General features: G+C 38.9%; 1 protein-coding gene across 16 annotated transcripts in view; it reads right to left on the bottom strand.

Annotated features, from left to right (window-relative positions):
* LOC126768022 (collagen alpha chain CG42342) overlaps window positions 1-18,746 on the bottom strand; it is a 264,733-nt gene that overhangs the window by 169,925 nt on the left and 76,062 nt on the right. The gene's annotated exons all lie outside the window — the stretch shown is intronic.

Genomic DNA, 18,746 nt, shown 5'->3' with positions numbered 1-18,746 from the left:
CAGCTTCTTGTTTGTCAGAATTGCCGCTATCGGACTATTATAGCATATTTTTTCGAGTGGCATAAGCCGTCGTCTCCTCGCCCAAAAAAGGGAGGTATGAGCAAATTCAAAGTGAAAACGATGCTCATTGTCTTTTTGAAATCAAAGGTATCGTTCACCATGAATTTGTTCCTCCTGGACGAACCGTCAGCGTCAAGCTTTACGTGGAAGTTCTCAAGAGACTCAAACAAAGGGTCAATCGGGTCCGACAAGACATTGCAGCCGATTGGAAGTTGCACCACGACAACGTCCCGGCGCATGCCGCCTTTCTTGTGAACAGTTAACAACGCTTCCGCAGCCGCCCTATAGTTCAGGTGTGCCCCCTCGGACTTTTTTTGTTTCCTTGCCTGAAAAGGCCGATGAAAGGGGATCCAAGCAGCATGCACCTCGGCTCTCAAGGCTATTCCGGAGAATACCTTCCGTGACGCCTTCAATGCTTGGATATCGCGCTGGCAGCGCTGCATCGACGCAGAAGGAGCCTATTTTGAAAGTTTTTAAAGAATTGTAAGGATTGGTTCAATAAATTTTTTTAAATCGCCTGAGCATGGAACCGGCATATCATGCATAGATTGACCTTAAAGCATTTACTGAACTTCTAAAATTCACATTAAGGCTTTTTAACTTAAGGTTAAAATATATAGTATGTTTATGACAAAGTTTTCCAAGTTAAAGCTTTGCTGAAACATATGATATTACGATATGGATGGAATTCGCTCATTAGTCCCACTGATCGTATTATATATTGAAATTCCCTAGTGAGTCAGTAAAAACCGAATATTTCAACTTTTCGTACAAGTTTTTGTAGTCGTGACCCTGTCGAGGTACGAAAATAGCGATTTCGCTTTTTTACTGATTGTGTGCTTGCCACAGCTGATCGCCGCTGTTGGCGTTTGCAATTTCTGCTAAATTTCACAATCAAACGGATAAAAGTACTCGCTGTACAAATTCATTTTCCTGCCCCTCGGTGCGTTTCCCCTCTTTTTCATCAAAGCAGTTGTAGTTGTAGTTGCCGTTGGAGTTATTGCGAAATAAATCGGATGCTTTGTATATTCCACTGTCAATAAGACATTTGATATAGCAGAGTTCGCATAACGCACAACAAGAGGTGATTGCTTATTTGGCATTGCGCGTTTGCAGTCTCGATGTTGCAACTGAAATTGAAATGCGATACACAGCTACGTGCAATAACAACAACACTACAAGCATCGTATCACTTGTGCAATGTCGATGCAGTTGCAAGCTCACGAATTGATGTGGCGCGCACCAAAAGCAAATCAAGGCACATACATATATACTGATGTATATATGCTATATATTTGTATATAAAATGTGTGTTTGTATGAGAGTACATACACGTACTTAAAGTTAGCTGCAGTGAAATGCAATCAAAGATTTATTGTGGCGTGTTTCGTCAAGTGAGAGGTTCAAAAGTTTGAAAAGTTATATTGAAAATGAAGATGCAAGTAAAGCTGTTGAGTCAAGAATATACTAAAGAAACTAGTGCCAACGATCCTAGAACTATTTCTTCCAAATTCTCAAAATCGAACATATATTTTAGGCTACATGCCATCCTTGATGATGTGTCAGTACTTCAATAAAATTCTTCTTCTTCTTTATTGGCGTATACAAATAATATTCTATAGTCACTTTATAAAAGAGTCTCAAAAAAAGTCGCTGATTTTTGGTCCCATTGAACCCTTTTGAAATAAGGTGTTTTGGTAAATTTCTGACTCATAAATGCTTCAATGAAAGAACAGAGAGACTTTGGCTATAGAGTATACTCCTCTTCTTAGAACAGGAGATCGTTAATTCGGGGTTAGAATTGAAAATAATCCAAATGAATCGTCCACCATGAATTTGTTCCTCCTGGACAAACCGTCGACGCTATGTTTTACTTAGAAGATTCAAACGAAGCGTCAATCGGGTGCGACAAGACATCGCAGCTGATTGGAAGTTGCAGCACGACAACGCCCCGGCTCACACCGCCTTTCTGGTGAACAGCTACCTAACCAAGGCTGGTATCTCAAAACTTCCGCGGCCCAGATTTTTTAAATCAACTCAGTTCTATTACTTTCTGGAAAAACCCTATAGGGTTTCCACGAAGTTTGTAACACTGTAGACCTTAAAAAATATTAATCTCCTTCTGATTTTTTGGCGAAGTAACCGCTTAAGCGGTTACAGCCAATTGGATATTCCAAGTGTAGGCAGATGCTTCTCCATCTGGTCTTTACAACGGCGTGAAAATCTTGCTCTTCCTCTGTTTCATGTCATCGCCCATGCCTCTGCACCATATACATACATAGCAGGACGGGAATGATGTGTGACTTGTAGAGTTTGGTCTTCATTCGTCGAGAGAGAACTTCACTTTTCAATTGCCTACTCAGTCAAAGTAGCCCCTGCTGCCAAGAGATATTCTGCGTTGGATTTTGAGGTTGACGTTGTTGTTGGTGTTAATGCTGGTTTTAAAATGGACGAAATTATCTGCGACTTCGAAGTTGTGAATATCAACAGTGACGTGGAAGCCAACTAGCATGACAGGAGATATCCGCTTCGTTCCAAGAATCCGCTCATCCGTCAAAACTGCCGATATCTGACCATTATAGGGTACAGCTGTCTTACAAACCGAATGACCCAAACCAAAAAATTCCTTCCAGGAAAAACTATTATTTGGCAAGATACATTGACTTAATTTGGCAAGGGTTATTTCTCAAAGCGGCTGTACAATATCCATAGATATTTTTCTGATCCGTTGACTATATTATATGGCTGCCATACAAACTGACTAATCAAATTTAAGTATTTGAATGGAATATTTTTTTTATGTGTGGAGGTTTGTTTCAACCAAAGTTAACGTTTTTCTTGTTTAGTATAAACATACATATGTATGTATGTACGTAGTTAAAATATTTAGTGAATTGTCTCAGCGTGCACCACGGTGCATTAAGGACACGAATTGGAAATACAATAAAACGCGAAAGCTCTAATAATTTTTCGATATAACTTGTTGGAGCAGCGGCAGCGGCAGTGGCGGCGAGAAGCATCAGCAATGTCGGCTGCACGCTATCGCATTAGCAACGGCATCATCAGTTGCAACAACAACAACAAAATAGAAAAACAGCAAGCAACAAGCAGACAGCATTAAAATTGAAAACGTAAATACTCGAATAAATAAGAGCGAATGCACACACACACACACACATGCACTTGTATACTTGTAAATGTCCACGTGTGTGTGTACATTTATTGCACTAAGTGTGAGTATGAGTTGCGCGGAGCTTGAGGGTGTATGCAAGACCGCCAACGATGCCGATGCGGCTCTTGCCGGCTGTCTGTCCGGGCGAGCGTGCGGCGGTCTGTGGGACGAAATCAATTAAACTTGCACAGCCCGGTAATTGCAGTCAAACACATTGGCCCCGAACGCGCCGCAGCGCCTCGACTGTTGGCGTTGTTTGTGCCGCTGCTTGTTGGCTATTGTGCTAATTGAGGCACGTAACCGTTGCAAGTGCCCACACGCATACACAACGACGACTACATTGGCTGTGGCAAGAGCAAAAACAACAACAACAGCAACAACGAAAATGAAAACCAAAAACAACAGCACTCAACTTGTATGCAATAATGTGTGTGCCTGTGTGTGTGCCTGTGTGTGTGTTTGTGTGGTTTGTAGCAGCATGTCGGTATTAAATGCTTTTGCAAACAGCAAACAGTAACAACAACAGCACAAACAGTAGCAGCAAAAACAGTTGTTAGCGTTCGGTAATTCACAGCAATGCCGGCATTGACGGCAACAAATCAAATAAACAACAAATATAAGTTGCAACAAAGCAAACAAAACGTGCCACATACAAATCTCTAAATAAATACACCGTTACGCACGCACATAAATACTTACTTATTTGCGTGTGTATGGTTGTTGTTGTTGTTGTTATTGTTGTTGCGCCATCGGCATTAGACCATGGAACGCTGCTCGGCAAATAATTTTGAACAAAAAGCAACAAGAACAACAACTACTCGACAACAAAAGAAAAAAGTTTTGCATATTCAGTGAATTGATTGGCAATTGGCTGCGGCAACAAGGCGCAAACCCCAAAGCTGAGACGCACAAATGTTGCCAATGCGAAATCAATTGATTGGAAATTAAAAGCATTGAAGCCGCACAATAAATGCAACAACAACGCAAGCACTCAAACATTTATAACACACATGAACGAATATATGCGAGCTACGTCTCGACTAAAACAAAAACAATAACATATACTTATGTATGTATGTATGTAAGTGTATGTTAGCTAAAGTTTAGTCTAACCAACCCTGCAGGAAATTTTAAGTGCACTCTGAAACAAAATTTACAGATCGTCCTTTCTCTGTAAGCCACATAACAGAGTTCTTAAATAAAAAAATTCGATGTGAAAGATGCACCTCGCTCTGGTCGACCTATCGTAGAAAAAGTCGATGAAATTATGGAAAAGATTGACCAGGACCGTCACACAAACAGCCATCACATCGGTAAGGAAACTAACATTCATCATCGAGTGGTTTTGAACCATTTAAAAAAGGCTCGCTACAAAAATAAGATCGATGTTTGAGCACCACATGAATTGTCTGTGAAAAATTTAATGGACCGAACTAACATCTGCGATTCTTTGTTGTAACGAAATGAAATCGAACCATTTATGAAGCGAGCGGTAACAAAAGACGAAAAGTGGATCGAATACGACAATAATGTGCGAAAGAGATCATGGTCCAAGCGTGGTGAAGCTCAACAAATGATCGCAAAGCCAGAACTGACGCCTCGAAAGGTTGTGCTGAGTGTTTGGTGGAATTGGAAAGGAATCATACACTATGAGCTGCTCCAACCTGCTCGAATGATTGACTTTACATTTTACTATCAACAGCAGATGAGATTGAAGCAAGCAATCGAAAAAACGGCCAGGGCTTCGTCTTCCATCTGCACAACGCTAGCCCACACACACCTTTGATGACTCGGCAAAAACTGGGAGAGCTTGACTGGGAAGTTTTGTGCTATCCACCATATAGCCCTGACCTTGCATCATCGGACTGTCATTTGTTTCGGTCCATGCAGAACTCCCTTAATGGAGTAAAGTTGGCTTCAAGAGAAGCCTGTGAAAATTACTTATCGCAGTTTTTCGCCGAGAAACCCGAAAAGTTTTATACTGATGGAATGATGTCTCTAGCGGAAATATGGAAAGCAGTGATCGACCAAAATGGTACATATTTGGTTCATTAAAGTTCATTATAAATATAAAAAAATCCCAAGAAAGTCATAAGTTCTAATGTTGGCTAAAATAAGCACTAAAAATTAAATCTGAAGCGACGTGTATACTAGCCAGGGCTTCGATTGGAATTGTAATAAAGTCGCATTAAAAAACGTCCACCTTGAAAATATTCTCACCGCGATACGCCATTTCTCTGCTGGCAACAAAAAAGTCACCCAGATGAATTGATATAAGATAGTATGCCGATAGCCCTTTATGGTGCTATAACCGCTTTTTCCAATGCAACTAAGATTTATTTTCCTCATATTAGACCAGTTCTGCCATTGTGAATGGCTCTGATAACAAATATTTCCGAAAAAGTGCTTCCAGTTTTATTCAACAACTGGAATGGCTTGTTCGATTCACTACTCTCCAACCTTTGGCGAATCGAAGACAGCTACTATTACATATTAATCTTGCAACCATTATGTAGCTTTCCCGCGAAATAAATAATTTTCAAAAAAGTTTAGAGCGATATTTTTGTATAATAAATATTCTAAATAATATTTGTTGTAATAAAGTCTAAAACAAAATATCAATTTCCTACTGGGTATGTAGGCATAACATTTTGCTCTCCATTGAAATGAGTATGTGCGGCTTGAAGCATTAGGCGAATCAAACGATTGATGTTGCAACACATGTCGAGCAAAAGTAATAACAACACACAACAACAACAACACGGTATCAAGAGCAAACGTGCGATGCCGGCAACAAATCAACAGCAGTAATGAGCATAAACAACTATTCAAGAGCAAGTATGAGGGCGTATTTGTATGACGACTAAAAAGGACGACTACATCAAGGGTTACATATACATATGTATGTATGTACATCACTGATTTTATATAAGTATGCTACATAATAATTGCTTAAAGTAATTTACTTAGCAAAATTTCTGGCTTTAAAGACTCGAAGTGAATTGGTAATATCCAAGAAATCATTTAAAAATTGATTACACAGTGCAACAAAATAAAATGTATCACAATGGTACCAATTAGGCTCATATACTTTGTTTTAATAAATTCCAACTGAACTTGGCACCACCTTATGCACTTAAGCTGTAGCTTATCTTTCTACTGGGTTAGTGCGGTCAACAGGAAAATCTATTTACACACACACACATATGTATGTATATAGTTGCACATATGTTTACACTTGTGGCACGATACACTTGCAACTTCTCAGCCGCTTTCAGCGGTTGCCTGTCGAAATTCTCGTTGTGCCATTCAATCATTGTGCCCCACCCCGCTTTTGTAACTTTGCGTTTCGGTCAGTTTTCAGTCATTCGTGTTCATTAATCAATATGTTGTGTCTGCGTTTGTGTTGCGTCTGCAGCTCCTGTCCGCTCATTCGTCAATACTTGGATCAAGGAAACGTTTGAAGTGACCTTTCGCATCTTTGTTGCCCAGGCCTGTCTGCAAGTGCCGCTGCTCATCCATCTTATGATTGCGGTTTGCCGGCTGATGCCCGACCGTTTGACCTAAGCCGGCAGCGGCGCACATTGTGTGGTTGGTTTTGTTCTTTAATCACAAAACTGATTCTGTTTGGTCGGGTCTGTGTGCCCCTGCCAAACATTTCTGTGTGTGAATGCACTTTGCTGCCGATGATCTTTTCTCTTCATTTCGATTCGCTTTCAACCGGTCGCTGGATAATACATAGAATAATGCAAAACAAGTTGTTCGGCCCATTGTAATTGTTTGTATGTTTCCTCTTGGCTGTTGACTCATCCGCTTTTGGTGTTGATAATTCGGGAATTTATGAGTTCGGTGTTATCTTAAACGTAGTAATTATTCTTCAAGCTAATGGATGTTATCAATTGCATTTAAATAGTTCTTATAAAAATGAGGAAGGTGTCTGATAAAGTCTTACTTAATTATTGTTTTAGTATGAAGATCCTAGGTTTGAAATGGAAATCTTTATATGGTAATTTTTAAAATCGTACAGGAATGATGATAAAAAAAGTCTACACTAATGAATAAATATTTCTTTGTATTTTCAATTGACCATGCCTGTTTTAACAGCTCTTATCTTTCGTTTATTCCTGGTGAGGCTAAAAGTAAGGCCTAAGTCTACAAAAATACAAGGGAAGACTATTTGTTCACATTTCAGTGAGTTTCCGAAGAAGCATATCAACCAACATGATCTCAAAATATAACGTTAAAAATCTATAGACTATAATTAACCACTTTTTATGCATATTTTGTTTGCTTAAAGCGAATGAACTCAAAATCGTAACCAAGACAGCTTAAATATCCTGCATAACCCTCAGCACATCAGACGCAAATTTTTCCTTCAGATTGTGTAGTTTAATTATTTCTCTCAGTGATTTGCCTGTATATATTCGAAGTCATTTCGTCAAGTTCTCTTTTGAATTTTCCAAAAAGACTTATGAGTTCCTTAATTGTTTCCAAACACAAAAAATTATGACATCTGGTGTTTATATAACATTAAGAAACCAGGAATTGAAACCATCGAAAATTTGACAAAAATCTTTTGAGATTATTGGATGAATGCTACCAAAGGTCATATAAATATGATGTTAGCCATTTATCTTATTCCAGTAAGATTTGGGATGAAAGCGCTGTTATTTACACTGTTGATATTGTTATACAATACAACCTAAGAAGAGTACAGGCTCCTGTCTCATAGTATTAGAAAAAAGATGAGAAAAATTTTGTGAAATATTTTCTCTGAAGATCACGGAATTGTCACCTTATCACTTATAAGGTTGATACTTAGCATGCTTAACTGCTTTTTTGTAGTTGGTATTATAAAAAACAAATTACAAAAACTCTCTAAAAGTTGAGAAAAATCATTCAGAGTCTTAAATTGCGGGAGTACTATGGGCTTTTGGAAAGTTCCAAGAAGATTCAACTTTTTCTAACCAAATTTTGTTCTGGCTCAATGTGTATGTAAACAAGCAAAATTGCCTCATTTGGAACGAAGAACAACCTAAATAGGTTCAAGAGCTGCTATTTCATCCAGAAAAAACAACGGTTTGGTGTGGTTTCTTCAAAAATGATACCGGTGAGAACGTAAACGTCAATGGCGACCGTTAACGCGGCATTATAACCGTATATTTATGTGTGAAATTGAAGCTCGTCATCTCGGCGACATTTAGTTTCAACAAGACGGCGCCACTTTCCATACATCGCATAAATCAATGGATTTATTGAGAGAACACTTTGGTGATCAGATAATTTTAGGTTTTGGGCCGGTCGAATGAACCAAGATCGTGTGATATCACACCGTTGTACCTTTTCCTGTGCGGTAAGAATAAATAATAATAATAATAAAGTATAAAATCTATGCTGACAATCCCGCTTCGATTCAGGCCTTATAGCAAGTTATTCGTCAGTTACAAGTCGAAATGCTTGAACGAGTCATCAAAAATAGGACTCAATGGTTTTACCAATATTTGAAATAATCTTCATTCTTTCGAATGATAATAAACATTCCCCATTAAACTTGAAGTTTCTGAACTTTTTTTTAAAAAATAGGGAACCTCGAAATGAATCACCCTTTAAAGTGTGAGTTGAATTAAGAGACGGTTTTATCGAAACCTGGAGAGTGATTCTGTAAATACGTTTTTGAAAACATGTACTTACATACATATGTGTCCCGGTGTATTTTCAAAGATACCTAGCGTAGAAAATAAGTGTTTAAAAAAGCTTAAATTAGTCCCATTTCATAGTTTATACTATTATTAACGGTATTTGTTTGGTATTTCGCGTTCATTTGCCAAAATAGAGCGAATGATTGGACGCGTATCGATTTTGCGAAATATGTTTTATTTACTTCAACGGCTTCTCGGATCGAAATGGTTAACAAGTAATCACTGGCGGACTGGTTTAGAAATCTCACCATTAAACATTTCAAAGTACTCTGAATGAAAAGTGTTTATGAAAACAGGCAACAACAGCAACAGTCACTAACTAAAGGAATGTAAATAAACAAAGGAATTACGCAAAAGTAAACAAGCAAACAAGCGATAGAAGTTCGTCTTATGAATGAGATTAGTGCTGAAGAACATAAAATGCGAAACGAATGCACCCAATGATCACTTCAATAGCAACAACAACAAAAGCATTGCGACACAACACTGCAACACATCAGCAATGACAGCAATACCAAACAATCACATTCACACATACAAACACAAACACACATACATGTGTACAATTGAGCAGTGATGCCAGCAGCAGGTACGTGAACGTCGTCGGAGTTACTTCACATTCCTGGGCGCTGGAATTTTGTTTACCAAGTCACGCTCCTATTGCGCTCATAAACTCACCGCCCCGCCACACGGTGATGAAATCAAATCAAAAGCGCAGAAATAAGTGAAATTCTTTATACTTTTATTCGAAATGGTAATTAAACTTTTGAACTTCGCTCGCCACAGCGGACAACCGGCCAGCGGACGTAGACAATACAACAAGAGCAACGAAAAGCAATCTACGGAATGAGCACATAATGACAATTATTACAGAAAAATAGCAAGAATGGCTTTGTGCTATGTCGCCACATGAAGGCGGCTGCTGTGGCATGTCCAGCGCTTGAAATGGAATTGAATGGGCGCGTGGAGCAGCGACCTGCCGTTTCTGCTGCATGAATACAGCTATAAGCGGGATTAGCGAGACAACAGACAAATAATGGTTAAATAGATAGATATTTACAAAAAAAAAAATAAAAAAAAAACAATAAGTACATAATCGAAGCGCACACGCAGCAAGTAACCTACCACTTCATTAATTTTTCTTTTTTTCGGTTTTTTTTCGGTATTTTTTTCGTGCGTTGTTCAGAAGTATCAAACAAAAGTGAAGTCTTAAAAAACACTGTTACGCCCAACAACAAAAAACTTTGAACAACATTTGATAAGCTGTAAATGTGTGTGTGTGATTGACGGAGGGTTCATTTGGCGGGCGGTGCCACAAATGCGAGATTACGCGACCTGCTGCTGGCGTTAATTACAATTTTATTATTTTCGTTTCACTTCACGTCGATTTATTCCACTTATTTTGTCGGCTTTCATTCGCTTGTTTATTTATTATTATTTAATTTTTTTTTACTTTTCTATTCCCTTTATTACCCGCACTTTTTTCCAATCAAGTGCTGTGATTTAACTGACGTCCTTCACGGTTGTTACGTGGCGTTCGGTCAGCTGGGTTTTCGAACTTTTGTAAGTCATCAATTTGGCTTGTGGAGCTCATTCTTTCGAGCACTTTTTCTCGCTACTTCACAATTATTCTTCAAACCATTTGCATGAATGCGCCAGCAGAGGGTAGTCTTAGAAGCATCGTACCTCAATTTACAATTGATTCGGTAATTAAAGCGGGTCGCTCAAGCATAGTGTCAAGCCTCATCTCATTTAGCTATAAACCCCTGCGGGAATTTTTTGAACAGATAGCCTTTTATTGATAAGAACTTCTTCTTCTTCTGTTTTATTGCCATAGGCACCTTCTATGCGGTTATAGCCGAGTTTATGACAGCGCGCCAGTCCCAAGGGTAGCGTGGTCCTTTTCCACCTGGTCACCCAGCGGGTACTGCGTCGAATACTCTCAGGGCTGGAGTGTTTTCATCCATTCGGATAAAATGATTAGAGCTAGTGTTCATATTTCTAAGTAAAATTACTCATGGATTGCATTTTCTTTATATTATGTCTCAGATTATGAACTTTTGGATAATGAATTTTTAGAAAAATATAAAATGAACTAGACATTTGTTATATCAAATATTACACTTCCATATTCGAAGACCTGTTACACTCACCAAATACAATTATTACTCAATTGCTTCAAAAATACTGCCATCTGGTTGCACAGCCCAAAAAAAAATCGGTTAAGAGAACATTACAATATTATTGTTATTGCAGGACCCTTAAAACACACGCTGTCATCGGTTTTAACTTCACACAGGATTTTCCTACCGGGCAGCCAACAAATATGTACCCATTATCCACAAGCATAAACACTCACATGCCCGCTGTCAAATACAACTCAACTCAATCTTAATCGAGTGTCATAGTCAGACAGTCAGTCAATTGGAGCGAGACTGAAAAAATCCATGAAAATATTGACATTAAGGATGCCAAAGGAATATTTTTTTTTTCAATGCTCAACCTGCACAAATCTATTGAAATTACTTGGTGGATTGCGAGGTGAGGAATGCGAGTAATTCGAAAGTTTGCATAATCGAACGCAGCCGTCCAGCTTAGACGCCAACGCAGTGAGAAGCCAATACCCACACCCGCCTGGAAGGCGGCCAAAGCGTAGTGGGTGCGAAGGAACGCGCGACCTTGCGCATTGTTTGCTGCTGGCCCCACACCTCGGATGCTATTGACGGCAAAATTTCGGGTCACGTGATGCTAATAACATTAGGTAATAGAAAATTTTGCCAGCGCGCCAATGAAATTTTCGCCTTGACGTTCCTTTGTAATTGAAACTTACGCGAGCCGAAGGAATGCGCGCGCCAACTCAGTCGTAATGTAGTGGAAGGTGTGGCTATCGGAGAACTCGGTGAAGCGTGCTGGTGCTAATTGAGTTTTGGAATTCTTAGTGGAATTTTTATACGGGAATGTATTTAGAAGTATGTGTGTTTGTATGTATGTATGTGTGTGGTATGGAACATTTTCTAAGTTTTAATTTCAATTCATAGCCGACTTCGCTGTTGTTGCTTGCTTTCAACTGATGATTTTGTGAGTTGGCGAGTTAAATGAGTGCGCAGGAATTCTTCGTCCGAAATGAGATTATTAGTTTTCACGAATAGGTGGTTATTTTGTTAGTGAAGAGATGCAAATCTTTCAGCTAAAGATATTTATTTATTAAATGTTTGAAGTTTTTGCTGAAATGTCTAAATGAAAATTTTGTGGAAGTAAGTTTAGGTTAGGTTAGACGGCTGATCTAGAGTGAAGGCACATGGACTGCTATACGAAGTCCTTTGTGAAGCCATAGAAAAGAAGAGCTCCTGTGTTCGAATTTATAAATTAGCCAATATAAGTTTGCACAGCTCTCTAATTTCCATTCCCGTGAGTTCGGTGGAATGTCTAAAGGTATGCGCTTCCTAGTGTTTAAGTCTTGACCTACAAAGCGTAGGACAACGTCCGGTGTGTTTAACGTGGATACCTGTTGACGCTAAAAAGCACAGCGGATCAAATCAATGCGTTGATCAGCACCCTGAAGATGGCAGACATTTTCAGTACTAATTGCCAGTGTGGAATAGGCATAAAACCACCTTGGTACTGTTAGAGGTCTATTTAAAACCTCACTTTGCAGTTTGGGTCCGTCACTCGGTTGCAATGCAACTGTACATTCAACTGACAAAGTGTTAGTTCTTTCCAAATTTGGGTTTTAACCACAACCATCACGATACTCCCCAATGCGCCAGTCAAGTTGAAGCGAACTCCAATTAATTAAGTCTCCGATCAAGCCTCGTAGGCGAAACTACTACCAGTTGAGCGTCCATTCAGCTCTGGACTGGTGCCAGGGATTGGATCTCAAACACAAATCACATACGCACGCCACAAATATAAAACTAACCTTTATTCCCAGTTAAACGTCTTAGACGCTTAAACAACTCACTCGCAAACGGCCCTAACTGTTCGGTATTCCGACTAGTAGAGATTACACCACTAACATGTAATTGTCCACAAGCAAGCATCGTACAACGCTGAATTGAGAGGAGTTTTTGGGACCCTAAGGCTGTCGTGACTGCTTCCCACTATACAGCGACTCCATAAGTGGCCCAAACCACATTATATGGTGCGGACAGCACGGCATTCGAGATTCTAACTCTCAATTTTGTCAACAGTTGCCTGCAATCGCTCCTTTACTAGAACACATTCTTTCACTCATGGTCAGCACCAGGTAATTGACTTGCGTCACACGCTTGATAGCAACTACCCAAATGCGGAATAGTCAAGAAGGAAGTGTTGAGTTGTTTCCACTTGGCCAACATATAGGGCAATGGCCTGTTAAAAGTCCAACAACTGGGGAGAGGCTAGCCTTACTGAGGACAAAGAGATCATTCTCTTGCGAACGATCTTGGGCCAAAAGATTTTACGATGGTGGCTCAGCGCTGGCAAGCAAATTGTCGAATAACACAGTTTTCCATACAAACACTTGACTTTGATAGATCAGTTTGTATGGCGGCTATATCCTATAGCGATTCGATATCGGAGGTTCCGACAAATGAGCAGTTTCTTGAGGAGAAAAAGGCGATCAGACACAAGGGCATGGCTAAAACTACTGAGGTACATACATATGTGGTATGCACCTTATAGGGTCTCCGACGTTTTTGGGTGTTATAGAAACTTAATATTTCCCGTTCAGTATATAAATATCAAAGTTAATTAAAGTAGATTCTCAAAACTCAGATCTCGTATTTAAATTTCATAAACAAAAACAAAGTGCAACATATAACGGTATATGTAAATGATGCTTCACATGAACCACGGCTATTAATTCGTTTTTATATAAAAAGTGATATTTGTGCGGTACCTTTATCACTCACTTAAAACCCCATAACCGTTAAACAACAACAAAAACACTACTAACGGACATGCATACACAAATATTTTAATCTAATCTTAATTATTGCAGTTTTTCAAATTTTGCGGAAAGCTGTCACACATTCTATCCATCACAAATGTCAGCACACACACACACACACACGTGCGGATACACATATTCACCGTTAACGCCAACGCAGCAGCTCCTCATCTATCAGCAAAACCTACGACGACCTTAAAAAATAGCAGTGGCCAGCGACCGACCGGGCGACCCAGTGCGCCTTCGACCACACGAGCCGGCGCGCCATCATTCATGGCGAAAAACGCGCAACAACAACAGCAGCAAAAACAGCGACAACAACTTGTCACAGCTGTCAGTCTTTAACTTTATCTCTGTATTAAATTTTGCATGCAGCCGGACAGTATTAATTTATATGCTTGCCACACAACAACAACAAACACCAACCGTACATAATAGCAAAGCAAACAAAAATAAAAGTGACTCGGGCACACACATATGTATGTATATAGAAAGGCTACGCTACCCAATTTAGCAGAGTTCAAGCATTCTGAGGCGAGCGCGGTGGCCGGACGGCACACATTTGACCTCGAATGTCAAGCGGAGTTGTCAAAACATGTTGCCACTGCAAATGGGGCTTCAACGGCCGGCCGCCTTCAAAAATTTCGGGCGGCTCAAGGCGGAAAAGAGGGCCCAGCGCGTGTGTTGTTGGCATCCATCACTTATGGTTGGTTGGTGTGTCGATTTTTTTGGTATGATTCTGTAAGTGTGTGTGTGTGTCGCTAGGTAGTTGTGTAAGCTGGTTGCTGGGTGTCTCATGTGTTGCACGAGTAATTAAATTGCTACTCTGGCAGCAATAAGAATATTTTTGTTGGCACTTGCGAATCGAGTTGCACACACACACACGCACACAGCTGGTGTGCAGTGTTGCAATTGTTCTGCCTTGTGCTTGCAACCAAATTTCTCATTTGTTGGCAGTTAATTAATGGGAAAAGTGGTCACAAAAATATTCGACATGCCTGTGGGCCCAAACAATGGACTGCGTCAGCCGCTGCGGGGGTGGAATATAGATAAATTCATCTGCTTTAAAGTAGGAAATTTAAAATTGGAGAGACTGATAAGAGTCGTGTGTGATAAATATTAGATTGGAGCAGACTATGAGCCATTTTTAACCTTGAAATATTGGTTAGTCGAAAAAAGCTTTTCGTATTTTGTCAGTAGATGTCGTTGCCGTCGTATATCTCCAGTGCTACCAATCACATTGTGTCATACCATAAGGTTTAGGAAAGGTGAAATTTTAAGCTTCATTTAACCAAAAATTTAATTCGAGAAAATTGAAAAAAAGTTGCAGCTGTTCAAAAATGAGTGTAAATAATAAAAAAATTCGCTTTATTTTGAAACTTTTGTATAAAAAAGGGTAGAATGCCACGCAAGTCACCAAAATGTGTGAAGTTTACGGAAACGATGCTGTAACAGTTCGTAGTAGGAACGCTCACTTCCGTCATGGAAATCTCGATGTAAATGATGCACCTCGCTCTGGTCGACCTATCGTTGAAAAAGTCGATGAAATTATGGAAAAGATTGACCAGGATCGTCATATAAGCAGCTCGAACATCGCTAAGGAACTTAACATTCATCATGAAACGGTTTTGAACCACTTAAAGCTCGATGTTTGGGTACCACATTAATTGTCTGTGAAAAATTTAATGGAACGAGCTAACATCTGCGATTCTTTGCTGAAACGAAATGAAATCGAACCATTTCTGAATCGCAAAAGGAGACGAAAAATGGATTGAATAAGAAAATAATGTGCGAAAAAGATCATGGTGAAGCTCAACAAATGGTCGCAAAGTCAGGATAAACGCTTCGAAAGGTTATGCTGACTGTTTGGTGGGATTGGAAAGAAATCATCCACGTCAATAACTGATGAGATTAAAGCAAGCAATCGAAAAAAACGGCCAGAACTGATCAACAGAAAGAGATTCGTCTTCCATCAGGACAACGATAGACCACACACATCTTTGATGACTCGGCAAAAACTGGGAGAGATTGGCTGGAAAGTTTTGAGCTATCCATTATATAGCCCAGACCATGCATCATCGCACTGTCATTTGTTTCGGTCAATGCAAAACTCCCTTAATGTCGTGAAGTTGGCTTCAAAAAAAGCTTGTGAAAATTACTTGTCACGGTTTTTCCACGAGAAACCAGAAAAGTTTTACACTGACGAAATAATGTCTCTAGGGGAAAAATGGCAAAAATTTGTCGAACAAAATGATACATATTTGGTTCAATAAAGATCATTATATAAAAAAATGAGTTGAAATTTCATTAGATATACGAAAAGACTTTTTCGACTACCCGACAATATATGTAATAGTGTTACACGTTGGCATTTGCAACAGAGATATAAATACAAAAAATTCAATGAAGAACATTTGAAGGTGACTTTCGGCAACAATTAGCCCAATTTATGCAGTCCGCATTGACTTTCCAATTAGCAGCTTAAAAAATCAAAAGCAACAAAAACAGGTAATATTTTGAATTTATTAAGCCCCGACATACATATGTATGCCTGCGTGTGCCCTGCGTAGACCCACACAAGCACATATTTATTTTAGTTTCCAAATTTTGTGCGCATATTTGTGTTAGTCACTGTGTGTTTACTTTGCCACAGCGCAAAATCAATAAAATGTCACATTTCCAATTCATTCTCAAAAATGTGTTTACATTGTTATTTTTCGTCGAAACAACTGCATATTTATCTATTTGAGGGCATGTAAATACACACGCCTTGGTATGTACACACCCCTCCACCCCCTCGCAGACTTGTAAAATGCTTATTTGCTGAGGTCGAAGTCGGTCGGTCTTTTTGCGCGTTTTTGGATTGCAGTTTTTCTGACTTTACCGAAAAGTTAAACTTTCACAAGTAAAATAATGAAAAAGTGCGTCGGCAACATTGGCGAATTTCGTTGAAGGCGAGGAAAATTTAAACAAAACACGACAGAAGTGCCGGTCATGTTGCTGGCTGCGTCTTTCGCAACTTGTTAAGTGTTTTTTGCTGCGCGGCAACGTGTCTGTCCTTTCGCCAAATTGTCCTTAACAACATTGTGGAGGGTCAAAAGGCCGTTCGGCGGCACTTCAAAGGCGCAGCGTGCTGCACAGGGTCAGTGTTAGCTTTTTCCCAAGCTATTTAAAACTTTTCGCCACCTCTTGCCGCTCCAAGAGTTTTTACTTTTGCCGCTAGAAAGCCGTTTACTTAGGTACGGCTAAAGTCCTGCAACTTTTCGCTGTCTCGAATAATTTTTTAAATGCGTTTAAATATTTAATAGTTTACTGGAACGTGCCGACATCCGGTCGTCTCCCAACACTGCTTCGGTATGCCAGCTCACAATGTTATCTGCTTTCAGAATATATTTATGGTTGCAGTAACCTTCGGCCTTAGTAAAGTGAGGTTAGGTACAGTTGACAGCGAAGAATAATTACTATGAAATGTGACTAACTTAAACAATATTTTTTTTATTGGCAATGAATATGTATGAGTTGTGTTCAAGACAACACTGAAAGCTTTTTCGCTTTCTCTTTTTAAAATTGATGAAAATTGAACCATTGTTAACCCTATTGTGACTGCGTGGACTCGACTTCTTCAAAACTATTTTAAGGGGTTTCTTGCGTTTACGGCTTTCAAAATATCAAAAATAATATTGTGCTACATTTTCAAGTTGATCCTAGTAATAGTTGCGGAGATACAGCCTTGAGAACTTGCGCGCTGGAGGCTAGCCAGGCTTAGTGCGCCGTCTTTAATGCGTTTTTCTTGAAATTGTGTTTTTGCAGTTGGTTGACAAGATTTCTCGAGAACTACTTAACCGATCTTCATGAAATTTTATACAGGTCTTTGAGAAACAATTCTTAAAGACTTGGACGAAGGATTTTTTTTCGATTACAACTAATTGAAAAAAGTGTCGAGAAATTTTCAATGAACTTTTAATTTTTTTGTAAAAATGTCTGCCATTAATCCAATTTTCAGTTTTTTTTCCTTTATTCAAGTTCTATGTTAAAATTTTAACTAAAACACGTATTTTTTCACTTTAGATGATCCGAATCTTTTTTCCAATGGCCCAGTTTAAGTGACAGTGTATGTTTGTAACAGTGAAAAATTGAAACAAAATGTATTTAATTTTTTATATGAGGAAAAATTGTTGAAAAAATGCTGTTTTTTACCCGAGGAAACCCATGTAACTCCTTAACTAACCTTGCTTTTACCAAACACAGAAATTAACTTTTAATATTTCTTTTATAAAATATTGCTTTAATTCGTTTTCTTAATAACATTTTCCAAACAAAACAAAAAATTTCAAATTCCCATTAGAAAAAAAATTAAAAACTTTGGTAAGCTTTGGGTTAACGTGATCTCAAATAATTTAATTTTCTTTATGTTTATACTCAAAATATATATTTTTTAATATCATGCTAAAATCATACAATTTTTTGCAAAAAAAAAAATTGAGCACTTAAGGGTTAATATTGGCTCAACAAATTCAATGCCTCCACCAAATTTTTTCGGTTGTTTGTTTTGCTATAACACAATCGTAAAAGCCAACGGTAATTAGCGATACGATCTGCTTTGTCGTCACAGCCATATTCATAACTTTGCCTCGCCGAACACACAAAATATTGAAATTGCAGCTCAATACCTGCTTAAACTTTTTATGAGCATCACTCGAAATCCATTATTGCTTCCTCCGTGTTATCAGGAAATTCGATACTTTCTTCTCGCACTCGAAGACGCTGGGAACGAAGTATTCAAGTAAAGATGCCTGTGTGTGTGTTCGAACTCATTTGCCCAGCTGACCGGTCTAATCTGACGCATCATAAATTAAGGCAATTTTCCGGTGACGCCAATGGACTA

The sequence above is a fragment of the Bactrocera neohumeralis genome, chromosome 2 (genome assembly GCF_024586455.1).
Source record: "Bactrocera neohumeralis isolate Rockhampton chromosome 2, APGP_CSIRO_Bneo_wtdbg2-racon-allhic-juicebox.fasta_v2, whole genome shotgun sequence".
In the NCBI taxonomy this organism is placed as follows: domain Eukaryota; kingdom Metazoa; phylum Arthropoda; class Insecta; order Diptera; family Tephritidae; genus Bactrocera; species Bactrocera neohumeralis.
The sequence above is the reverse complement of the archived record's forward strand: the minus strand, read 5'-3'. Positions and strand labels throughout refer to the sequence as shown.